Source organism: Scyliorhinus torazame, chromosome 25 (assembly GCF_047496885.1).
Source record: "Scyliorhinus torazame isolate Kashiwa2021f chromosome 25, sScyTor2.1, whole genome shotgun sequence".
NCBI classification, from domain to species: domain Eukaryota; kingdom Metazoa; phylum Chordata; class Chondrichthyes; order Carcharhiniformes; family Scyliorhinidae; genus Scyliorhinus; species Scyliorhinus torazame.
In genome coordinates, this window is record NC_092731.1 from 34,081,423 (window position 1) to 34,107,769 (window position 26,347).

The following is a 26,347-nucleotide window of genomic DNA, read 5'->3' on the forward strand; positions in this document are numbered from 1 at the left end:
ACATCTAAATCCTGGAACGTTCAGCTGCCAATCCTGTCCCTCCCTCAACCAAGTCTCTGTAATAGCAACATCTTAGTTCCAAGTACTAATCCAAGCTCTAAGTTCAACTGCCTTATCATATTTAACAAAGGAGAAAGAATACAGCACAGGAACAGGCCCTTCGGCCCTCCAAGCCTGTGCCGACCATGCTGCCCATCTAATCTAAAATCTTCTACCCTTCCAGGGTCCGTATCCCTCTATCCCCATCCTATTCATGTATTTGTCAAGACGCCCCTTAAACGTCACTATCGTACCTGCTTCCACCACCACCTCCGGCAGCGAGTTCCAGGCACCCACTACCCTCTGTGTAAAAAATGACCCTCGCACATCTCCTCTAAACTTTGCCCCTCGCACCTTAAACCTATGTCCCCTAGTAATTGACTCCTCTACCCTGGGAAAAAGCTTCTGACTATCCACTCTGTCCACACCCCTCATAATTTTGTAGACTTCTATCAGGTCGCCGCTCAACCTCCGTCGTTCCAGTGAGAACAAACCAAGTTTATCCAACCTCTCCTCAAAGCTATTGCCTCCCATACCAGGCAACATCTACAAGATGCACTGCAGAAACCCACCAGGGCTCCTTCACCAGAACCTTCCAAAGCTTCTACCACCAAGAAGGACAAGGGCAGCAGACGCCTGGGAGCGTCACTTCCTGCAAGTTCCCCTCCGAGCCACACACCATCCTGAGTTGGAGCTAACTCCGCTCTCGGTGGGTGAAGGTAACAAGAGGAAAGACTGAGACAAATGCAGTACACAGAACATACAGTGCAGAAGGAGGCCATTCAGCCCATCGAGTCTGCACTGACCCACTTAAGCCCTCACTTCTTCCCTATTTCCGTAACCCAATAACCCCTCCTAACCTTTTAGACGCAGAGGACAATTTGGCATGGCCAATCCACCTAACCTGCACGTCTTTGGACTGTGGGAGGAAACCAGGGCACACAGAGGAAACCCACGCAGACACGGGGAGAACGTGCAGACTCCGCACAGAGAGTGGCCCAGCAGGAAATCGAACCTTGGACCCTGGCACTGTGGAGCCACAGTGCTAGCCATTCTTCTAAACTGTAGAGAGTATAGGCCTAAACTGTTCAATCTCTCCTCGTACGACAAGCCCCTCCTCTCTGGAATCAACCCAGTTAAAATGACAATGTGACACTGAAGGATGTTGCACTAACACTTAGTTTAAGAGATTATACATCTCATAAACTTTGAATTTGATTCTTTCTCTAACACAGTGAGCATGAGACAATTGGTGCTGTTGCATTAGACACTGCTGGGAATGTGGCCTGTGCCACCTGTACTGGAGGACTAAGCAACACGGGAGCCACATTCTGAGCTAGAAATTGGTATCAGATTGGCCACCCGTTCAAGACAGTGCCAGATATTTAATCCAGTTAACTACAATCTCAGCACCTTTCATCCTCACAGCCTGAAATATTTTCCCTGGACATTTAAATTGTTAATTGGAAGCAACCTATAGTTTTCATGTTTTCTTTTGCTCTTTTAATAATAATCTATATTATTGTCACAAGTAGGCTTATATTAACACTGCAATGAAGTTACTGTGAAGAGCCCCTAGTCGCCACATTCCGGAGCCTGTTTGGGTACACAGAGGGAGAATTCAGAATGTCCAATTCACCTAACAGCACGTTTTTCGGGACTTGTGGGAGGAAACCGGAGCGCCCGGAGGAAACCCACGCAGACACGGAGAGAACGTGCAGACTCCGCACAGACAGCGGCCCAAGCCGGGAATCAAACCTGGGACCTTGGAGCTGTGAAGCAACAGTGCTAACCACTGTGCTACCATGCAGCCCTCTCATAACCTCTCTACACACTGACACCAATAGTTTGCTGCTGATAACATTGAACTACTTATCTGTGATTTTACCACTTGCTGTGCAATTAATCCTCACAGTTTCAATTCAGTTGCATTTTAACTATAGTACGATAATGATCACAAAATGATTGTGTGGTGCATTCTGAGGTGTTGCAAATTTTTGGGGGCTTTAGAATGTCTAAAAGCACTTCACGGGAGCTTTGTTTTAATATCTTACCTGACTGGCAGGGCCTCTCCTCGCCATCGGCCCTCCAGTGCTGGCACTGCCCTCAGCGCCGCCTCCAACAACACGCCACTCTCCTTGGCACTGCTCTTCCCTTCACCACTATCACCAGGATTGTTGGCCTGCGTTTGTACCCAGGTCCCTGGAGGGGGGCTCAATCCCAAGACTGAGGCGAGTCTGATAACCTGAGTGAGCTTTCGTCACCCTGGTGTCCTGCACCGCGGCATTGTTTCTACCTGAAAATGGGTCAAATTCATCGATAGAATTTTTCTGATTTGCAACCTAAATATTTTAATTGCTGTTCTTAATAATTACAGGTACTTCTTTTCCAATACATGTTCAAAGAAATCTATATGAGCCATTTATCAGTAAGAGGTAAGTAATAACCTGGGGAACATTGTTCAGTATTCTACATATAACCAAGTGTATCCATTAATCTCTCATCCCTTTGTAATAACTCCACGTCGGGATTGAAACATACAAAATCGGGGCAGGAGGCCATTCGATCCATCAAATCTGTTCTGCCATCCAATACAATCATCGCTGCTCTGCTTGTGTTCAAGTTCAGCATTCCCACCCACCCCCGATGACCTTTGATTCCATAAGACCAAAAGTCATAGAAGCAGAATTAGGCCATTCGGCCCATCGAGTCTGCTCCGCCATTCAATCATGGCTGATATTTTCTCATCCCCATTCTCCTGCCTTCTCCCCATAACCCGTGATTCCCTTATTAATCAATGACCTATCTGTCTCTGTCTTAAAGACATTCAGTCACTTCGCCTCCACAGTCTCTTGCACGACCCTCTGAAGAAAAAAATTCCCTGTCCTCAAAGGATGACCCCCAATTTAAAAACAGTGCCCCTTGTTCCAGAGTCCCCCTCAAGAGGAAACATCCTTTCCATATCCACCTTGTCAAGACCGTTCAGCATCTTATAAACTTCAATAAAGTCCCCCTCACTCTTCTGAACTCCATTGAATCATAAAATTTACAGTGCAGAAGGAGGCCATTCAGCCCATCGAGTCTGCACCGGCCCTTGGAAAGAGCCCCGTACTTCAGCCCACACCTCCACCCTATCCCCGTAACCCAGTAATCCCACCGAACCTTTTTGGACACTAAGGGCAATTTAGCATGGCCAACCCACCTAACCTGCACATCTTTGGGCTGCGGGAAGAAACCGGAGCAAATCCACGGAGAACGTGCAGACTCCACACAGACAGTGACCCAAGCCAGGAATCGAACCTGGGACCCTGGAGCTGTGAAGCAACAGTGCTAAGGTAGCACAGTGGAAACAAGCCCAGTCTGTCTAACCTTTCCTCGTAACCCCCCCCCCCCCCCCCACCCACCAAAGTTCCAGCTTCGGGCAGAATCAAAAAAAAAAACTTATTCTCAGGGCCCCTCTCACATCGCTCAGAGACATCCTCCATCCCTCAAGGTCTCTTTAGGTCTACAAAATTATCAGAGGCATAGACAGAGTGGATAGTCAGAGGCTTTTCCCCAGGGTAGAGGGGTCAATTACTAGGGGGCATAGGTTTAAGGTGCGGGGGGCAAGGTTTAGAGTAGATGTACGAAGCAAGTTTTTTTTACACAGAGGGTAGTGGGTGCCTGGAACTCGCTGCCAGAGGAGGTGGTGGAAGCAGGGACAACAGTGACATTTAAGGGGCATCTTGACAAATACATGAATAGGATGGGAATAGGGGGATACGGACCCAGGAAGTGTAGAAGATTGTAGTTTAGTCATGCATGGTCGGCAGCATGGTCGGCACGGGCTTGGAGGGCCGAAGGGCCTGTTCCTGTGCTGTACTTTTCTTTGTTCTTTGTTCAAACAGCCAAGTTCATCCTTGACATTGCGAGATGCGCCCTTATACACTACCTTTAGCTGTATCAGTCCCAACCTCGCACACGAACCCAAGGCATTTACCCTCCGGAACACCTCACACCACAGTCCCTCTTCCAGCACCCCCCCCAGCTCCTCCTCCCACTTCGCCTCCATCCTCTCCATAGACACCCTATCCTCCTCCAGGATCCTCCCGTAGATTGCATAAATGACCCTCCTCTACAACCCCCCCTCCCACTGACAGCACCGCCACCAGCAACGAGGAAGCCGCCGCTATCAGGAAGGTCAGGAAAACCTTCTTTGCACTTCCGGTTGCGGCTATGCGGAGCTACGTCACATGTTCGGCAGCTCCCGCCAGAAACGGACCTTTGGGCTCTTTTTAGGGCCCCCAGCAGCATTTGTTCGACGGTTCCCAGTGTGGGAAGGTGACAGTAACATTTCCCCGGCATTGTATGGATTGGACCAGGAGTGGAGCGGTGAAAAAAGTAGTTTTGGAGCAGCGAAAAGTGCGAGGGAGGAAGACCAAGATGGCGGCGGGTGGAGACCAGGCAGCGCGGGCGCAGTGGTCGCAGGAACAGCAGGAGTTTCTCCAGCGCTGCTTCACAGAATTGTAGGCAGAGCTGTTGGAGCCGATGAAGGCTTCAATAGACAAGCTGCTCGAGACCCAGAAGGCCCAAGGGGCAGCGAGCCGGGAGGTGCAGCAAAAGGGCTCTGAGAACGAGGACGAGATCTTGGGCCTGGCGGTGAAGGTGGAGACGCACGAGGTGATGCATAAGAAATGGCAGGAGAAGTTCGAGGACATGGAGAACCGGTCGAGGAGGAAGAACCTGCGGATTCTGGGTCTCCCGGAGGGAGTGGAGGGGCCGGATGCTGGAGCATATGTGGTCACGATGCTGAGTACGCTGATGGGTGCGGGGGCCTTTCCGGGGCCCCTGGAGCTGGATGGGGCCCACCGAGTCCTGGCGAGGAGGCCCAAGCCCAACGAGACGCCGCGGGCGGTGCTGGTGCGGTTCCACCGCTTCATGGACAGGGAGTGTGGCCGAAGGTGGGCAAAGAAGGACGGAGCAGCAGGTGGGAGAATGCAGAGGTCCGGATATACCAGGACTGGAGCGCGGAGGTGGCCAAGAAGAGGGCCGGGTACAATCGGGCTAAGGCGGCTCTGCGTCGGAAGGGGGTGAAATTTGGAATGTTGCAGCCGGCGAGACTGTGGGTCACTTTCAAGGACCGGCACCAGTACTTCGAGACGCCGGAGGAGGCGTGGACCTTTATCCAGGCCGCAAATTTGGACTCGGATTGAGGGTCGGATGCGAGGGGATGTCGAGAGGGGATTGATGTGATTGTTGTGTTTTGGGGGGGGGGGGGGGGGGGGATGTTCTGTTCTGTTTGGTACTGTTTTTTTGGGGGTGCTGGGTGGTGTAGGGTGAAATGGTTCATAGTGGGGGATTGGTGAGAGTGTGGGCGTCGGTGGATGGAAGAGGGGGCCCCATTGGGGGGAGGGGAGAGGGGAGGCCCGCGGTGGGGGAGCAGGAGGGAACGGGGCCGGCTTGGTGGAAAGCGTGGGCTTTTTCCCGCGTTAGGAAGGAAGGGGATGGTGTCTGGGGGAGGGGAGGTGCTGGAGAGGAGCGCCCGCTGATGGACAGGGGGGGGGCGGGGGGGGGTGTAGAGATTCTCACACTGGGGGGTGTCGATGGAGTGGCGGGAGCGGCCGGGGTCAGCAGGAGTCAGCTGACTTACGGGAGTGCTATGGGGGGAGCAACGCAGCTAGGGGGGGTCCTAGCTCGGTGGGGGGGGGGGGGGGGGGGGGGGGACTGGGTTGCTGCTGCATCGGCCAGTGGGAGCTGGTGCCTGAAGAGAGAGTCGGGGCGGGGGTCTGCCGCTGTGGGGAACAGAGAGTGCGGGAGGCGTGGGCACGTGGCTGGCCTAGAAAGGGAGACGGCTAATCGGCAGGGGGGGGTGCCTCAAAGACCAAGGAGTGATCTCCAGAGTTACGGAACCAACCGACTGGGTCAGTTCCATGGTGTGCGTAAAAAAGCCTCCCGGCGAGCTGAGAATTTGCATTGATCCCAAGGATCTGAATCGCAATATCATGAGGAAGCATTATCCAATTCCCAAGCGCGTAGAGATCACATGCGAGATCGCTCGCCAAACTTGACGTCTCGAAAGGATTCTAGCAAATACAGCTCGACAAATCCAGCAGGAAACTGTGTACCTTTAATGCCCCCTTTGGCAGATATTGTTGCAACAGGATGCCGTTTGGGATCATATCTGCTTCAGAAGTGTTCCACAGGATGGAAGGCATTGAAGGTGTTCGCGTTAATCTCGACGACATAATCATTTGGTCCACCACACTGCAGGAGCATGTCAGTCGCCTCCAGCATGTGTTCAAACGCATACGGGAGCAGGGCCGACGCCTCAACAGAGCCAAATGCTCCTTTGGTCAGACGGAACTCAAGTTCCTTGGGGACCACATCTCCCAGTTGGGTGTGCGGCCGGATGCGGGCAAGGTGGCTGCTATCACAGCCATGAAAACGCCAGAGGACAAGAAGGCGGTCCTCCGATTTCTGGGCATGGTCAACTTCCTAGGGAAGTTCATCCCTAACCTCACCTCTCATACCACAGCTCTCAGGAACCTGGTCAGGAAGACGACAGACTTCCAATGGCTTCCTGCCCATGAGCGCGAATGGAGAGAACTCAAAACCAAACTCACCACAGCCCCGGTCTTAGCTTTTTCTGATCCAGCGAAAGATACCAAAATTTCGACCGATGCCAGCCAATCTGGCATTGGGCCAGTGCTCCTGCAAGACGATGAGGCCTCACCATGGGCCCCCGTTGCATATGCGTCACGCGCCATGACCCCTACGGAACAGCGCTACACGCATACAGAAAAGGAGTGCCTGGGACTTTTAACCGGTGTCGTCAAGTTTCGTGATTATGTGTACGGCCTTCCCCAATTCACCGTCGAGACCGACCATCGCCCGTTGATCAATATAATACAGAAAGACTTGAACGGCATGACACCTCGCCTCCAGCGTATTCTGCTCAAGCTCCGGCGATGCGACTTCCAGCTGGTATACACCCCAGGCAAAGACCTAATCATCGCCAACGCTCTCTCCAGGGCAGTTAACACTCCGTGTGACCCAGCGGGATTCGTCTGCCAGGTTGACGCCCATGTGGCCTTCGTGGCCTCCAATCGACCTGCCACGGATGAACGCCTCGTCCAAATTCGCCGCGAGACAGCGGCTGACCCTTTGCTACAGCGTGTCATGCACCACCTAACAGACGGGTGGCTCAAGGGCCAATGTCCTCAGTTCTATAATGTCAGAGATGATCTGGCGGTAGTCGATGGTGTTCTCCTGAAACTGGACTGCATTGTCATCCCGCACAGCATGCGCCAGCTCGTCTTGGAACAGCTACACGAGGGCCATCTTGGCGTGGAGAAGTGCTGCCGACGGGCCCGAGAGGCAGCGTACTGGCCCGTCATCAATGATGACATCGCCAACACAGTGCTCAACTGCCCCACTTGTCAGCGCTTCCAGCCGGCCCAACAACGCGAGACCCTGCAGCCCCATGAGTTGGTCATGTCCCCTTGGTCCAAGGTCGGCATCAACCTGTTCCACGTGCTGGGCAGGGACTATGTCCTGATTGTAGACCATCCGTGCCTGTAAGGACTCCTTTGCTCACCATGGCATCCCACTCACTGTGATGTCGGACAATGGCCCCTGCTTCGCAAGCCAGGAATGGTCCAACTTTGCCAGGAGGTACAACTTTGTGCATGTGACATCCAGTCCCCTGTACCCCCAATCCAACGGCAAAGCGGAGCAGGGCGTCCACATAGTCAAACGGCTCCTCTGCAAGGCTGCCGATGCTGGGTCCGATTTCTACCTCGCCCTGCTGTCCTATCACTCAGCCCCACTGTCTACTGGCCTGTCGCCAGCCCAGCTGCTCATGGGTCGCACCCTGAGGACGACGGTGCCGTCCATTCATGTCCCAGAGCTTGACCACGTTCCGGTCCTTCAACGAATGCAACTGTCTCGTGCACAGCACAAGGCGGCTCATGACTCCCGTGCAGCTGATTTCCCTGCTCTGGCTCCAGATGACAACGTCCGCATCCATCTTCCGGATGGTGGCTGGTCTGCAACCGCTGTTGTCCTTCGGCAGGTGGCTCCCCGCTCGTTCCTGGTTCGTCTACCGCATGGCTCCATTCTGTGCCGCAATCGATGTGCCCTTCGTCTCGTTCCGCGCTCGCTACGTGATCCTCCACCATTGCAACGCCCTCCTGTTGACCCTGACCTGGACTATACAGAGATTCCGGTCACTCTGCATCCTCCTCACTCTGACGCAGTCCAGCCGCTCCTCAGCCGGCGGCTCCCGACCCACCCTTGAGACGGTCAACCAGAATTCATCGCCCACGTCAGAGACTTAATTTGTGAACTTTGTGGACTTATGGACTTTCTGATTTGTTCTGTTCTTCCGTTTAATCGTTCAAGTGGTTTGTATATAGTGTTCATCTCGTTATTCTTGTGACACACTGTTTTTCTGCACCAGGCACCTTCCCATGTAAATAGCTTAGTTTTTATGTACATAGTCCTGTAAATATTTCACACACACTTAGTCAGGAACATTCACCACACACTATTTATTGCCACACAGGTACATTATTTATAAAAGGGGGATGTCGTAATATACACCAGTATATCATGGTGCAGCCATACACTGATGGACACACAGTGGGACCAATCAACACACACAACACCACAGCCAATCACCAGTGAAAGCTCACGCACTATAAAGACAGGGGGCATCAGAGTTCCCGCTCATTCGAGTTGCAGCTAGCTTGGAGGACAGAGCAACACAGACATTCACCATGTGCTGCGTGCATCGACCGGTTAGGACAAGGCAAAGGTCTTTAGTTAAAGCTAGTATCGATTTAACCCACAGTCTAAGTAGGTTTAAACAGTTAATGATTCAATAAAATAGTGTTGCACTATTTCAAGTGTTGGTGACCTGTTTGTGATCCAGAACACCCAACACATCAGCCTCCTTCCTGAAAGATGTGCTGTTAGGTAATTTGGACATTCTGAATTCTCCCTCTGTGTTCCCAAACAGGCGCCGGAATGTGGCGACATGGAGAAATGTCCATTGACTGTGTTCCCTGTCACCCAGCCAGTCTCGTATCCATGTTGCTGCTGTCCTTGGGCTTTTAAAACAAGTGAAACATTCTTTAAAGCCTTTTCTTGCCTTTTTCTTTCAGTGTCTCCTGAAGCACCAACAACTATAACGTTTGAGAGATGTGTGAACAGGACTCAAAAGCCAGTCCTGAAACATGGAATCGAACGTACCATTTGCAATGTTTTAAACTGCATCGAGAATTACAGTGCAGGTTTTAACAGTAATGGCTGTTACTACGTGTGTGTCACAAGCGTGTCGTCAAATCACACTGTTCATCTCGAGATTGGAAAGTCAGAGCTGATTGATATTGACATAATATTGGTTAATGGTGAGTTAAAAAGAATGCTCCTGCTTTTTTCCTTCGCCTTTGCTGCTGTTCCATCTTACCATCTTACATCTCGCCGTCCCCCCCAATTTATTATTTGGAGGCATATTTCTGACTGTGCCTTTTCTCTTTTTTTCCTGGGTTTTGGTGCGAAAAATAAATTCTTTTTTTTTTTGTTCCCCCCCGAAGAAGAAAAAAACCCAAGGGTTTTTTTTCCCCCTTTTTAAAAACGATTTTTTTTAATATAAAAAGGAATTTTTTTTTTTTTAAAGTTTTTTTTCCCCTTTAAAAAAGTTTTTCTTTTTTTTTTTAAATTTGCAGGAGAGGAACAAGGAAGGTTGAATTTAAAAATTCTTATTTTGTTCTTGTAATCCTCTCCGTGCTCTGGCTTCCAGGCCGTTTCTGAGCGATCCCCACTCCTCCTCCACGTGCAACTCATCGGGACCTTCTTCTTTTCTCTCCCTCTCCAGCTCCGTAGATCGGCACTTTGGCGCCTGGGCAGGGCCGAATTCGCGGGGCCTAAAGAATTTTTTTTTGAAAATTGCCCGGGGAAACCCCCCCAAAAAAGCCGTGATTTCGTGGCTGTGCGGGAACGTCTTTGCTGCGGCCGTTCCGTTCGCAATCGGCGCTGGAAGACATGTCCCCTCCCCCACTAAGTTGCCCAGCATCGCGGCCACGTAGGCCGTGGGGTTTCTACCCTCTGGTAGGCCCACTATCCTGACATTTTGTCTTCTTGAGCGGTTTTTCTGGTCGTCCACCCTGCCCTTCACGCTCCCCTGCGTTGTGCCCAGTCTCGCCACCTCCTTCTCCGTGATCCGGTCGCTCATGTCAGTCGCAGCCCTCTCCAGCTCCTTAATGGTCGCATTTTGGGTTTCCAGTTCCTCCTCCTGGGCTTCCAGTTTCTTCTCTGCTCTGCCCAGGGCGAGCTGCACCTCCGCCAGGGCCTTGGCCATTGCTGTCTGTACTGCGGCCTCTATGTCTGCTTTGGCCCCTGCCTTGCTTTCTTGCTGGTGCTCCCTCAGCGCCTCGGCAAAGGCTGCCTTCCAGTTCCCCTCTGGCCCAGGGGGGAAAAGCTCCCGTCTGCCCAGTTCTTTTTGCTGCGGTGAGGCTTCCATTCCGCCGCTTCGTGGGCCAGTTAGCTCGTCTGAGTGGGCTTGTGTAATGCCCCATTTCCTTTTGCTGCCCTTTCTCCCTCTGCTTTGGCTCCTTTCTGGCACTTTTTTTTCCCCCTCCTTTTTTTTCCCCCCCTTCCCCTCTTTTTCTGTCCACCTCTCCCTTCTGAAGAGACTCTTTTCAGGTGAGTTTGGTTTACTTTTTTGAGAAGCGTGGAAGGAGAGAGGGAGTGTCCTGACCCTTTAACAGTTTTCTTTTTCTAAGTCTTTCTTTTCTTTTGTTTTTTTTCTTCCCCCCCCCCCCCCCCCACCCCGCCCCGCCACCCCCAAAAAAGATGGAGTTCTCGTTTTCTTTTTTCTCCTCCTCACTCATCCTGGAACCAGAGAGAGAGAGAGAGAGAGAGAAAGGCTTCTCGTCGGGCCGGGAGTCCATCTTTGTTCCGCCGCTGCCTGCCTCATGGTTGTTGCCGGGGGTGGGGGGGTCGGGCCTCGTTGCTGGCTCGGACCCCGCTTTGGCTGAGGCCGCCGCTCCTCCTGCCCCGCGTTGTTGTCCCTTGCCCCGCTGCCGCCCGCGTTCCGCTATGTGTGGGGTGGGGGGGGGGGGTGGCTTGGTCGGTCGGGCCGGCTCGCAATGCCCGCGCTCCGATGTGCTGTCTCAGATCGGGGGTGGTGGTGCACCTTTCCTCCCCCCAGGCCGCAGCTTACTGCTCCGGTCCCTTGCGGCCTCCTCTCCTTCTCCCCGGAGGGGCTCTCCCCTCGTGCTTCTGCTGCCGCTCGCTTCGCTCCCGAGCGCCCGGGTCTCTGGCCCCGCTCCGCCTCGGAGTTTGGGTCGCTCCTCTTCGTCCTCTCCCGCTGTGCGGGGGCCCAGTCGCCAAGCTCGCGCACCTGGGCGCACGTTCTTCGTGGGGGTACGGGACGCAACTATGTTCCCCCCCTCCGGAGCTCCTCTGCGCACGACCGCTCCCCTCCGCCACCGGACGTCGAATCCCGCCGGAATTCAAATCATCTGTCTCTGTTTTAAAGACACTCAGTGATTTAGCCTCCACAGCCTTCTGCGGTAAAGAGTTCCACAGATTCACCACCCTCTGGCTGAAGAAATTCTTCCTCTTCTCTCTTTTAAAGGATCGTCCCTTTAGTCTGAGGTTGTGTCCTGTGCTTCTAGTTTTTCCTACAAGTGGAAACATTCTCTCCACTTACACTCTATCATGGCCACGCAGTATCTTGTAAGTTTCAATACGATTCCCCCTCATCCTTCTAAACTCCAACGAGTACAGACCCAGAGTCCTCAAACATTCCTCATACGACAAGCTCTTCATTCCAGGGATTATTCTTGTGAACCTCCTCTGGACCCTTTCCAAGGCCAGCACATCCTTCCTTAGATACAGGGCCCAAAACTGCTAACAATACTCCAAATGGGATCTGACCAGAGCCTTATATAGCTTCAGAAGTACATTCCTGGTCCTGTATTCCAGTTCTCTCAACATGAATGCAAACATTGCATTTGCCTTCCTAACTGCCGACTGAACCTGCATGTTAACCTGAAGAGAATCGGGAATAAGGACTCCCAAGTCCCTTTGTGCTTCTGATTTCCTGAGCATTTTCCCATTTAGAAAATAGTCTATGGCTCCATTTCTCCTTCCAAAATGCATAACCTCACACGTTTCCACATTGTATTCCATCTGCCACTTCATTGCCCACTCTCCTAGCCTGTCCAAGTCCTTCTGAAACCCCCCTGCTTCCTCAATACTACCTGTCCCTCTATAGATCTTTGTATCATCTGCAAACTTAGCAACAGTGCCTTCAGTTCCTTCTTCCAAATCGTTAATGTATATTGTGAAATGTTGTGGTCCCAGCGCAGACCCCTGAGGCACACCACTCTCACCGGCTGCCACCCTGAAAAAGACCCCTTTATCCCCACTCTCTGCCTTCTGCCAGTCAGCTAATCCTCTATCCATGTCAGGATCTTACCCTGAACAGCATGGGCTCTTAACTTATTTAACAGTCTCCTATGCGGCACCTTGTCAAAGGCCTTCTGGAAATCTATATAAAGCACATCCACTGGTTCTCCTTTGTCTAACTTCCTTGTTACTTCCTCAAAGAACTCTAACAGATTTGTCAGACATCACCTCCCCTTGACGAAGCCGTGCTGACTCAGTCCTATTTTATCATGCACTTCCAAGTATTTCACGATCTCATCTGTAATAATGGACTCTAAAATCTCACCAATGACTGAAGTCAGGTTAGCCGGCCTATAATTTCCCATCTTCTGCCTCCCTCCCTTCTCGAACAGTGATGTTACATTAGCCGCTTTCAAGTCCTCTGGGACCCTTCCTGCCTCCAGTGATTCCTGAAAGATCATCACCAATGCCTCCACAATCTCCTCAGCTATCTCTTTTAGAACCCTGGGGTGTAGTCCATCCGGTCCAGGTGATTTATCCACCTTCAAACCTTTCAGTTGCCCCAGAACCTTCTCTTTAGTAATGGTCACTACACTCACCTCTGCCCCCTGGTTCTCCTGGAGCTCTGGCATCCCACTGGTGTCTTCCACCATGAAGACTGATGAAAAGTAACGACACAGTTCGTCTGCCATTTCTTTGTTTCCTATTATTACTTCTCCAGCCACATTTTCCAGTGGTCCAATGTCTACTTTTGCCTCTCTCTTACCTTTTATATATTGAAAAAAAACTCTTCCTATCTTCCTTTATATTACTAGCTAGCTTGCACTCGTACTTCATCTCCTCCCGCCTTATTGCTTTTTTAGTTGTCCTCTGCTTGCTTTTAAAGGTTTCCCAATCCTCTGGCTTCCCACTAATGCTCGCCACATTGTACGCTTTTTCTTTAGATTTTATGCTGTCCTTGACTTCCCTCAGCAGCCATGGATGCTTTGTCCTCCCCTTATCATGTTTCTTCCTCCTTGGGATGAATTTCTGTCAGCCTCTTGGGGTCTGCAAAGACGCGTCTTCAAAGCATAGTCGTGCATCTTTGACTTTATCTATATATATGTTTCTGGAACCCACCTCTTCATTCACCTGAGGAAGGAGCAGTACTCCGAAAGCTAGTGATTCGAAACAAACCTGTTGGACTTTAAACTGGTGTTGTAAGACTTCTTAATGTGCTCACCCCAGTCCAGCGCCGGCATCTCCACATCATGGCTACCATCGACACCGCAAACTGCCGGCTCAAAGTGGAGAGGATCTCCAGGAAGATCGCGCATATAGACACTGACATTAAGTTTCTACAAAGATGCAAGAAAGCAGACAAGATCCCAAAAGGGCTACAGATCACAAGTCGACCTGCAACACAGACTACGCTGAGAGACTCTGCCGTCGCACCTCTCCCACACTCCTCAACCACCTCGTACACCAGCTCTACAGCAGACGCCAGTACCTGGAAACCAAGATAGAGTCCATATTCTCAACTTGCGCTCAGGACGCAGCAGACCAGCTGCGGAACACTGCCAAACAGATGAGACAACGATACTACGCCACCTATATACACAAAGAACAGGAAGCTTGAGAAACTCGGCATCACCACCAGCAGCAACCAAGCCTCCCCGGTACCACAGTAGAAAACAATACAGGGAAATCTATTGTCAACTTGTCGGACTACACCCTTCAACCAGACGAAATCGAAGTCCTCAGCAGAGGGCTCAATTTCTGCACCACCACCAAAATGGACCCCATCAGTCTCGCGGTAGACACGGAGGAATTCATCAGGCGAATGAGGCTCCGGGAGTTCTTCCACAGACCCCAAGAGGCCGACAGCGAACCCAATGAGAAAACCAATGAACCACACCGGAACTGTGGTGTGGCAACCGAAGAGGAAAGAGTCGAATTGCAGCCCTCCGGAAGGCCGCTGCCCTAGACTCGACATGTATGCTCAAGCATCAGGAGTCGCGTCAATGCCAGATTCATCAGTCGCATTCACAAGACAGCCTCGAACGTCACCCAAGCACAACGGAACACCATCCGCACTCTCAAGACCAATCGCAACATCGTCATCAAACCAGCAGACAAAGGAGGGGTCACTGTCATACTGAACAGAACGGACTACTGCAAAGAAGTGTACCGACAACTCAACAACCAGGAACACTACAGACAGTTACCCGCAGATCTGACCAAGGAGCACACCCGCCAACTCAACAGACTGATCAAGACCTTGGATCCAGACCTTCAGAGCACCCTACGTGCTCTCATCCCACGTACTCCCCGCGTTGGAGATCTCTGCTGCCTCCCAAAAATACACAAGGCCAACACTTCAGGCTGTCCTATCGTACCAGGCAATGGGACTCTGTGTGAGAACCACTCTGGCTACATCAAGGTCATCTTGAAACCCATCATACAAGGAACGCCCAGCTTCTGTCACTATACGACAGACTTCTTACAGAAACTCAGCACCTATGGACCAGTTGAACCAGGAACATTCCTCGTCACAATGGACGTCTCGATACTCAACACCAGCATCCCCCATGACGACGGCATTGCCGCAACAGCCTCAGTGCTCAACATCGACAACTGCCAATCTCTCGACGCAATTCTGCAACTCATCCGCTTCATTCTGGATCACAATGTCTCCACCTTCGACAAGTTCTTCATCCAGACACACAGAACAGCCATGGGGACCAAATTCGCACCTCAATATGCCAACATGTTCATTCACAAGTTTGAACAAGACCTACTCACCGCACAGGACCTTCAACCGACGTTTTGCACCAGATACATTGCTTTGGACCCACAATGAAAAATCACTGAAACGACTACATGATGACATCAATAAGTTACATCCCACCATCAGACTCACCATGGACTACTCTCCAGAATCAATTGCATTCTTGGACACACTCATCTCCATCAAGAACGGTCACCTCAGCACTTCGCTTTACCGCAAGCCCACAGATAATCTCATGATGCTCCACTTCTCCAGATTCCACCCAAAACACATTAAAGAAGCCATCCCCTATGGACAAGCTCTCCATATACACAGGACCTGCTCAGACAAGGAGGAGCATAACAGACATCTACAGACACTGAAAGATACCCTCGTACGAACGGGATATGGCGCTCGACTCATCGATCAACAGTTCCAACGCATCACAGCAAAGAACCACACCGACCTCCTCAGAAGACAAACACAGGACACAACTGACAGAGTACCATTCGTCGTCCAGTACTTCCCCGCAGCGGAGAAACTGCAACATCTTCGCAGCCTTCAACACGTCATCGATGAAGACGAACATCTTGCCAAGATCATCCCCACACCCCCACTACTTGCCTTCAAACAACCGCGCAACCTCAAACAAACCATTGTTTGCAGCAAACTACCCAGCCTTCAAAACAGCGACCACGACACCTCAACCCTGCCATGGCAATCTCTGCAAGACATGCCAGATCATCGACATGGGTACCACCATTACAGGCGAGAACGCCACCCACGAGGTACGTGGTACATACTCGTGCGACTCGGCCAACGTTGTTTACCTCATACACTGCAGGAAAGGATGTCCCGAAGCGTGGTACATTGGAGAGACCATGCAGACACTGCAACAGACGAACGGACATCGCATGACAATCGCCAGGCAGGAATGTTCCCATCCAGTCGGGGAACACTTCAGCAGTCAAGGGCATTCAGCCTCTGATCTTCGGGTAAGCGTTCTCCAAGGCGGCCTTCAGGAACCGCGACAACGCAGAATCGCCAAGCAGAAACTTATAGCCAAGTTCCGCACACATGAGTACGGCCTTAACCGGGACCTTGGATTCTTGTCGCATTACATTCACCCCCCACCAACTGGCCTGGACTTGCAAAATCCTACCGACTGTCCTGGCTTGAGTCAATTCACACCTCTTTAACTGGGGTTATCCCTCTCTCCAGTTGCTCCGTCTGGACCTGTAAATAATTAATTACCTGCAAAGACTCGCATTCAATGTATCGTCTTGCATCTTTGACTTTGTCTATATATATGTTTCTGGAACCCACCTCCTCATTCAGCTAAGGAAGGAGCTGTGCTCCGAAAGCTAGTGATTCGAAACAAACCCGTTGGACTTTAACCTGGTGTAAGATTTCTTACTGTGCCCACCCCAGTCCAATGCCGACATCTCCACATCATCACTAAAACAAAACAAATCCCAACTCCCACATCCTGACTCAGAGATGTACCAAGTGTTCCTCATTAACATTGGGTCAAAATTCGGGAACTCCCTCCCCTAACGGAATGTGGGAGCACCTACACCACATGGACCGGTTGGAGTGGGAATACCAAATTGAGGAGCTTGGGAGGTTTGGATTCGGGTGCAGCTTCATTTCATGGGGACAGCCTCTGTGTAGGCCCCCATGGCGAGTGTTCGCACTAATGTGACAAGCTCAGGATGCTTCCCAATGAACACGGGCACAGGAAAGGGTGTGCATTATCGCCTCTGTTTTTGGGTAGGGTGGAGCAACCTCCCGTTGTCCCTGGTAGGTAGAGTCCAGACGATCAAGATGAATATTCTGCTGTGGTTCCTATTTTGGTTTCAATGCCTCCCTATCTTTCTTGCTAAATTGTTCTTTGCGAAGATGAACAAACCAGCAAATTCTTTCATATGGGCTGGTAAGGCACCAAGAATTTGCAGGGTGTACCTCCAGAGGGGCCAGCTGCACTACCCAATTTCCTCATGTATTACTAGTTAGCCAATGTGGAGAAGGTGTTGGGGGTGGTTATAGGGAATCGAATACCATATGGGGGAGGATGGAGGCAAGGTTCATCTAAGGCGTTGAGCCTCTGAGCCCTAGTGATGGAGCCACTCCCACTCTCCCCAGCAAAGTATACCTCGAACCCGGTGGTGATTTCTACTTTGAAGATATGGAGGCACCTCAGTCAGCATTACAAGCTGGGTGCCATGTCATCATTGGCCCCTATATGCATTAACCATTCGTTTGCGCCATCGGATTTAGATTTGACTTTTAAGATATGGGAAGGGAAGGGGCTGGAATGCCTTAGAGACCAGTTCGTGGAGGGACGGTTCACCAAATGAGAGTTTTCGGCAAAATTCCAACCACCAGGGTCACACCTGTTCCGATACCTTCAATTGCATGCCTCAGTTTGTGGGATTTGCCCTGCATTCCCCTTAGCACCACAAACCTCTTTGTTGGAGTAAATCTTATGATGGCGAGGGTTGAGGGTGGGGGGGTTCTCGAATATCTAGGAGCGGATCATCTCATCGAAATCTGCGCCGTTTGATCGGGTGAAGGCAAAATGGATGGAGGAGTTGGGAGCCATCCTAAATGAGGATGTGTGGAATGAGGCCCTTTGTAAGGGAAATTCCACATTCTCTTACTCGTGGCTCAGCCTGATCTAACTCAAGGTGGTACATAGAGCTCATCAAACCAAAACTAGGATGAGAGGAGAGCTAGAAAGTTGGATACAGAACTGGCTTGGGCACAGAAGACAGAGGGTAGCAGTAGAAGGGTGCTTTTATGAATGGAAGGCTGTGACAGGCGGTGCTCCACAGGGATCAGTTCTGGGAACTTTGTTGTTCATAGTGTATATAAATGATTTGGAAGAAAATATAGCAGGTCTGATTAGTGAGTTCATATTAAGTTCGCAGATGACACAAAAATTGGTGGAGTTGTCGATAGTGAAGAGGATTGTCAGCGGACACAGCAGGACATTAACTGGTTGGAGTCTTAGGCGGAGAAATGGCAGGTGGAGTTTAATCCGGACAAGTGTGAGGTCATGCACTTTGGAAGGTCCAATGCATGTAGGAATTACACAGTAAATGGTACAACTTTTGCGGGTATTGACAGGCAGCGAGATCTGGGCGTGCATGTCCACCAGTCACTGAAAGTGACAACGCATGTGGATAAGATGGTCAAGAAGGCTGGCATGCTGGCTTTCATCGATCAGGGCAAGTCATGTTGCAGCTGTACAGGAATATAGTTAGGCCTCATTTGGAATATTATGTACAATTCTGGTCGCCACACTACCAGAAGGATGTGGATGATTTGGAGAGGGTACAGAAGCAGTTTACAAGGATGTTGCCTGGTATGGAGGGTATTAGCTATGCGGAGAGGTTAGACAAATTTGGTTTGTTCTCACTGGAACAACAGAGGTTGAGAGGCGACCTGATAGAGGTCTACAAGGTTATGGGTGGCATTGTAGCCACCTGGGTTGGCCAATTCCCGACTTAAAATGGAGAACCACAAAGACTAAAGGGAAATTCAGCCAACACAGGCAAAAAGGAGCAAGTGCAGAAATCCTATGTATTGGAACTTGCAAAAACCAGACAGCACTGAAACCAGCAGCCATCTGCATATTAATGAGCGATTCCAAGGCACAATTGCAACATTTAAGGTGAATAAAGCCAAGCCAGACTCCTCGGCGCCAGCAGGAGCCAAGACAAAGGAAGGCCAACGGACACTTAGGGACCGCCCAGTGATCAGGGAACAACTCCAGTATTGGAGAAATCGATCCAAGTGATCGGAATGCAGTCCAATCATTTGGAGCCAGGTACGGGGTCCGCCCCGAAGGGCGCGAAGCCCCTGGGGACTATAAAATAGAATCCCCAAGTTCAAATCGGTCTTCTTGGCAGGGTCACTCAGCAGCGAATCAACCCTTGAGAGTGGCCTGCCCAAGCTGCCGCACCAAACAAGTAAGTCTCCAGTCAACTCTCGCTACAAAATAGGCGCTCCTAGGCACAAGTCCATACCAGCTTTTGAATCCTGCAGACTCAGGACCTGAACGAAAGGCCATTTGTTCCCCTGACCTGGTGGGCCAATTCCAAACCCAAGTATAGGGCTTTGGATGGGCTGGAGATTACAGAGGGTGTGACATGAGCGGGAGTACAATGGAATTCTGGTATATAAGGAACACAGGAATGGATGAGAATGTAAGCAGCTGAGTTGGTGTGTTGGGAGGGGATTGAAAGGCCAATGGACGAGTGGTTTCACATTTTTGTTCAACTGGAATGTTTTCTTTTCCAGGAGGTCCAACCCACGATCCGACTGGAAGTCCGACTAAAGATGAATGTGAAAAACACAATACATCCAGAGGTAAAACTATTTTCAACAATTGTTGTGTGGTGTCATGTGAGAGTACCTTTAAGAAATGGGGGTTTATTACTGCAGTGATGTCAGAGAGTGGGTGGAGCTGGGCTGTCTGTCAGCTTTTTACTTTTGTTTTAGGCTGTTTGCTGCAGGGTGTGCTTTAGTTTCGTTTTCAGAGCTGGATAGCTGCAGTCACAGCCAGGAGGTGTATGAATCTCTCTCTGTAATCTAAAGACTGTAAATCGATCCTGGTGATTTAAAACTAATAACAGCAGTGACTTTAACCTGATGTGCTTCTGGTAAAAGGTGTTTTAAGTCTTATGGATGTTAAAAGGAAAGCTTAAAGGATTACTTCGTGTTGTATTCTTTGGGGGTTGTATTTGAATTGAATTGATCACTGTATGTTTTAAAAAGGTTAACTTGAGTCCATAAAACATTGTTTTGCTTTAAAAAATACTTTTCCATTTCTGCTGTACCACACCTGTAGAGTGGGCCGTGTGCTCCCCATACCACAATCTATTAAAAGTTGTGAGTCAGGTGAACTCCATGATATACTTTGGGGTTCTCTAAACCCTGGCCCATAAGAGTAGGCTGAAAGCTCCACTCCACTGAAAAGTTCAAACTCCACTCCCGGAGACATGGACACAAAAATGGAGCCAGACATTTCTTGGTGCCAGTCCTGAGAGAGGGTCACGCGTTCAGAGGGGCTGTCCCGAGGGAGGATCCCGCGGCCGGAGGGGCTATCCCAAGGGAGGACCGCGTGGACAGAGTTTTAGACCCACGTAATTTTGTGCTGTTGTGACGCAAGATTGGAAGGTCTAACGGAATGCCACCAGGCAACTATTTTAATGAACGTACATGAGATGCAAATGGAATTCAGGCCATCATCCACCTGGAAAACTGACCCGCGCACGGTTGGAAGAATTGCATCGTGATTTACACCGGTGGGTTTCTGACTTTTGGCTTGCGCTAAATTCTCCTCTCCCGCTCATCTCCAACCATCCCACAGACAATATCAAAGGATTCCACCCTCAGTATTGTCTGCAAATAGATTAAGTTGTGAGTGAAACAAATCTCCTAAACACCTGATAAATTGCCCCTTAGTGTCCAAAGATGCCTAGGTTATTTGGGGCTATGGGGACAGGGAGGAGGCTTAGGTGAGGTGTTCTTTCAGAAGCCTGCTGCAGATTCAATGGGCCATATGGTCTCCTTCTGCACTGTAGAGTGGAATTCCAGGCCTTAAGATCCAGGCAGCCGAAGACTTGGCCGCCAATGATGGAGCGGCGGGAATCAGGGAATGTGCAAGAGGCCAGAATTGGAGAAATGTACACATCGCAGAGGATTGCAGAACTGGAGGAGGTGACCGAGGAAGTGAAAGGGCGAACAGGGCACGAATGGATTTGAAAACCAAGGCCCCAATCTACAAATGATGGTGCCCATGTTGCTCTCTGACCTCCAGGAGCAGGTTTCTGCTTCCTGAATTCAGACTCTCGGTGCATCAACATGCAGCAAGTTAATGGTCGATATGTTGTAAGTTATAGAACCATAGAATCCCTACAGTGCAGAAGGAGGCCATTCGACCCATTGAGTCTACACCGACCCTCTGAAAGAACAAAGAACAGTACAGTACAGAAACAGGCCCATCGGCCCTCCAAACTTACACCGATCATGATGCATGTCGAAATTAAAACCTTCTACGCTTCCGTGGTCCATATCTCTCTATTCTCATCCTATTCATGTACTTGTCAAGACGCCCCTTAAACGTCACTATCGTACCTTTTCCACCTCCTCCTCCAGCAGCAAGTTCCAGACACCCACCACCCACTGTATAAAAAAAAACTTACCGCGTACATCTCCTTTAAGCCTTGCCCCTTAAATCTATGTCCCTGAGAAATTGACTCTTGCACCCTGGGAAAAAGCATCTGACTGTCCAGTCTGTCCATGCCCCCCTATTAATTTTATAAACTTCTAACAGGTTGTTCATCAATCTCCATCGTTCCAGTGAAAACAATCCAAGTTTATTCAACCTCTCCTCATAGCTAATACCCTCCATACCAGGCAACATCCTGCTAAACCCTCTCCAAAGGCTCCACATCCTTCTAGTCATGTGGTGACCAGAATTATACACAATATTCCAAGTGTGGCCTAACTAAGGATCTATACAGATGCAACATGACTTGCCAATTCTTATACTCAATGCCCCGGCCGATGAAGACGAGCATGCCGTGTGCCTTCTTGATTACCTTCTCCACCTGCATTGCCACTTTCAGTGACCTGTGGACCATAAGGCCAGATCTCTCTGCCTGTCAATAAAGGTTCTGCCATTTACTCCATACTTCCCACCTGACCTTCCAAAATGCATTTCCTCACATTTGGCCGGATTGAACTGCATCTGCCATCTCTCCGCCCAAGTCCTCCAAACGATCTAAATCCTGCTGTATCCTCTGACAGTCCTCATTGCTATCCCCAATTCCACCAACCTTTGTGTCGTCCACAAATTTACTAATCAGACCAGTTACATTTTCCACCAAATCATTTATATATACGACAAACAGCAATGGCCCCAGCACTGACCCCTAGTCATAGCCCTCCAATCAGGAAAGCACCCTTCCATTGCTACTCTCTGCCTTCTATGATCTAGCCAGTTCTGTATCCATCTTGCCAGCTCACCTCTGATCCCATGTGACTTCACCTTTCGTACCAGTCTGCCATGAAGGACCTTGTCAAAGGCCTTACTGAAGTCCATATTCCTTGACTCTTACAGTGTCCAAAAATAGAAATCAATCTCTGTCCTGATTATGCTCAATAACGGAGAATTCCCAGGACGAACAATGTTCATAAGAAATCCAAAGGTGGCTTCATCACCATCTTGCTGATGAAGATGTGTCCAAAACATTGTCTAGTTGAGAGTGTAGGTGGGGTGATTTTATACAGTGATTTGGATCAGCTTAAGAGTCACGACAGCTATTCAAAACTGTCGTAGAATTGAGAATCTTGCACAGTATCAAACTTCCTTTTTGGGATTTATCCTGGGAGTAACGGAATATTGTTTTGCCAATCTTTGGGGAAACAGGTGACAGAACTCAAATCCTCGGGTGGAAGATGGTGCTGGTTGTATTGGCGGTTATCCTTGGCTTAATTGGAATCACTCTTTGCTGAGTACACAAGTTCAAACGTCCCAAGATCGTGAACGCAGTTTGGTGAGTCAGAAGGTGCGGTTCACGACGTATTTGGAGGTGATTTTCCAGAGTTGAAGAATGGACAAGGCTTGGGCTTGCTGGGTGGTGGCTATTATCTGATAGAGATTAACAATGGCTCACTCGTCATTACCTCCTCTAATGATTGGAAAACCTACCCCAGTCCTCGTAGACTTATGGCAGATTTCATATTTCTAACTGCCACTATTTAATTTATAATTTAATTTAATAATCTTTATTGTCACAAGTAGACTTACATTAATGCTGCAATGAAGTTACTGTGAAAAGCCCCTAGTCGCCACACTCTGGCGCCTGTTCGGCTAAAGAGAGGGAGAATTCAGAATGTCCAATTCATCTAACAGCACGTCTTTCGGGGCTTGTGGGAGGAAACCGGTGCACCCGGAGGAAACTCACGCAGCCACGGGGAGAATGTGCGGACACCACACAAACAGTGACCCAAGCCAGGAATCAAACCCAGATCCCTGCCGCTGTGAAGCAACAGTGCTAGCCACTGTGCTACCGTGCCTCCCCACTGAAATGGCTGAACAAGCCACTCAGTTGAAGGGCAATTAGGGCAACAAATGCTGAACCAGCCAGTGATGCCCAAATTTCAAGAACGAATAAAATTTTTTAAAATAATGCACCTTTCAAAGGCAGGAATTGGCCAATGGAGATAACCCGTGTGTGAGGACAAAGGACCCTGAAACTTCTGGTAAACTCCTTAATGAATTAAATAGTAACCGCCACGGGTTGGAGGGGGACCTGTCATGTTTACAATGGAAAATCCCGATGTAGAAATTGCGGGAGGGGGGGGCCTGGTGGAAGGGGAAAGACCAGGAAGACCTGTCGGGCGGTATTCTCTATCCCGCCACACCCGCTTTCCAGTGTGGCACGCCATCCCGTCAGCGGGATCACCCGTCCCAGTAGCCAGCCAATTACCGGCACCCCCACACCTTTGGGAAATCTGCGGGCATGAGTGCGCTGCCGGCGAAGCGGAGAATCCCGCCGATGCAGAATCCAACCTGTCATGTTTGTTGTGGGAAATCCCGGTGTACACTTTGGGGGTGGGGCCCAGAGGGAAGGCTAGGGCTTGGCGAAAATGTCATGTTTACAATGGCAATTGTCTATGTCAACTCTTGGGGAGGGGGGGGATGCCTGGCTGCCCTGTAAGTTTACAATGGGACCTCCCTCTGTAATCTTTGGGGGCGGGGCCAGAAGAGAGCGGCGCAAAACTAAGGAAGGATGGAAAGGATTATTGGAAAGGATCCAGAGGAGATTCACAAGAATGATCCCTGGAATGAAGAGCTTGTCATATGAGGAACGGTTGAGGACTCTGGATCTATACTTAGAAGGATGACGGGGTTCGTACTGAAACGTACAGGATACTGAGAGGCCCCGATAGAGTGGACGTGAAGAAGATGTTTCCACTTGTAGGAAAAACTGGAAGCAGAGGACACAATCTCAGACTGAAGGGACAATCCTTTAAAACAGAGATGAGGGGGAATTTCTTCAGCCAGAGGGTGGTGAATCTGTGGAACTCTTTGCCGCAGAAGGCTGTGGACCCAAATCACTGAGTGTCTTTAAGACAGAGATAGATAGGTTCTTGATGAATAAGGAGATCAGGGGTTATGGGGAGAAGGCAGGAGAATGGGGATGAGAAAATATCAGCCATGATTGAATGGCGGAGCAGAATCGATGGGCCGAGTGGCCTAATTCTGCTCCTATGTCTTATCTCAATAATCTAGATCAGGAATATATCCTTTGTCCAAACCAAAGGGAAGAAGTGGGCATTAATCCACGTGGTCCCCCCCACCCCCCCACCCAACCCCAAAGCTATCGTCTTGTGAAGCTGAAAGAGTTGGTCTGCTACTTTCCATCAACCAAACAGCAGCAGAACCAGAGCTTTGGCCAAGTTTAGATTGTCTGGCCCCAATCTACAATGTTTCGCCAAGAACGGGTGGTCTTGAACCTAAATGAAGGCAATTACAAAGATATGAAGGCAGAGTTGGCTCCAGTGAACTGGGAAAACAGGTTAAGGTAAGGGGCTAGATTCCCGGCCGGCAGCGCAGTCACGCCCATGAATTACCCAACGGTGTGGGGTGCCCACAATGGGAATTCCCATTGTCCGGCTGCCGGACCGGCGGGGCGTGCCATACCAAACAACGGGTGTAGCAGGACGGAGAATCCTGCCCAAGATAGTGGAGAAGCAGTGGCAGACATTTCAGGAATTTATAACTCTCAACAAAGAGTTTGAGAAAGAAAGTCGCCACAAGGAGAATGCAATCTCCATTGCTTTTTTTTTTAAACTTACATTTATTGTTTTATTTTTTGAATTAAATTTAGAGTGCCCAATCTTTTTTCAATTAAGGGGCAATTTAGCGCGACCAATCCACCCACCCTGCACATCTTTGGGTTGTGGGGGCGAAACCCACGCAGACACGGGGGGAATGTGCAAACTCCACACGGACAGCGACCCAGAGCCGGGATCGAACCCGGGTCCTCGGCGCCGTGAGGCAGCAGTGCTAACCGCTGCACCACCGTGCCGCCCTTGCAATGTCCATTGCTAACTATGAATATGGTATCAAATGGAAAAGAAATGTATAAAATGATGTCAAGATCACTGGCAGAGTTTGGGGAATCTTTTATTAAAAAACAGCAAAGGACAATTCAAAAGAATAATAAAGAGGCGGAAATTAGAATATGAAAGTAAACAGAGAAGAAATCTAAAAACAGGGTTCACAACTAGAGAAAAAGGAAGAGCGAAGCTAAAGTGAACGCGAGTGCCTTAGAAGGTGAGACTGGGGAATTAGCAATGAGGAAATGACTGACAGTAAACAAATATTTTCTACCCGTCTTCACAGGAAAAGATACTAAAAGCACCCCAAGAATAATGGAACGTCAAGAAGAAAAACGGAGGTAGGAATTCAAAACCATCAACATCCAAAGGGAAAGATGCTCGGAAAACTGTTGGGAGTAAAGTACGCCAATTCCCTGGCCTGCATTCAAGGGTCCTAGAAGTATGACAATCCCGGACCAGATCGCAACAGTTGCTCGGATACCAGGGGAAACCCCAATACTTTGTTCCTAAGGCTGGCCAGCAGCGCGGTTCAATTCCTGTACCAGCCTCCCCGAACAGGCTCCAGAATGTGGCGACTAGGGGCTTTTCACAGTAACTTCATTTGAAGCCTACTTGTGACAATTTTCATTTCATTTCATTTGTAAAACTGCGAGGAAAGGATACTTAGTTTCCAGAGTGATTCTGTTCACAAACACGGATATGGTAGAGTAAAACAAACTTCATTATTAACACAGCATCAAACTGCATTAACCTCACAGAAATAATGCTTATGATTACCAATTAAACAATGCTCAACAATAAGAGGAAATACTTTAACTTTTAACTGATATCTTCATCATTTCCAATCACACAAACCCCAGCACAGGTCAAAAACCACCTATAAATAAAGTTAGCAAACACAGGATTACTTGCCGACCCTCCCAGGCAGTGCATTTCAGACTGTTAACACCCTCTGGGTAAAAAGGTTTTTCCTCACATACCCCTCACCTGGAATTTGTGACTGAAGCTTCAACG

The 26,347-nt window shown here is 49.7% G+C and overlaps 1 long non-coding RNA gene across 1 annotated transcript; it reads left to right on the plus strand.

Moving 5' to 3' along the window:
- The first annotated feature begins 9,284 nt into the window (after window positions 1–9,284).
- On the plus strand, window positions 9,285–26,065 carry LOC140402540 (uncharacterized). The gene is made up of 4 exons (XR_011938164.1): window positions 9,285–9,431; window positions 19,496–19,564; window positions 22,632–22,758; window positions 25,617–26,065. It is a non-coding gene; the product is annotated as an uncharacterized lncRNA (long non-coding RNA).
- Window positions 26,066–26,347: the final 282 nt, after the last annotated feature.